Here is a 262-nt window from a genome sequence, read left to right as displayed (position 1 = left end):
TACTTTGATGTTATTGATTATTTTTTTATTTAAAATATCATCCCATCGCAATTGAAAATGAAAATATATATATCAGGGCCCTTCTAATGAGGGATCTCTATTTTAAGCTATTTATAGGGATATGACATTACACCAACTTCTCGATTATAATTTTACATCTCCACCATTCACATCTTAGGTCTATATGAGTAGATCACCTCTACAAAATTTCATATGATTTGGTGATCGTTAAGGCTTTCAAAAGTTCAATTTAGTTTTAATG

Source organism: Fragaria vesca, linkage group LG2 (assembly GCF_000184155.1).
Source record: "Fragaria vesca subsp. vesca linkage group LG2, FraVesHawaii_1.0, whole genome shotgun sequence".
NCBI lineage: Eukaryota > Viridiplantae > Streptophyta > Magnoliopsida > Rosales > Rosaceae > Fragaria > Fragaria vesca.
Note: the sequence above shows the minus strand (reverse complement) of the source record.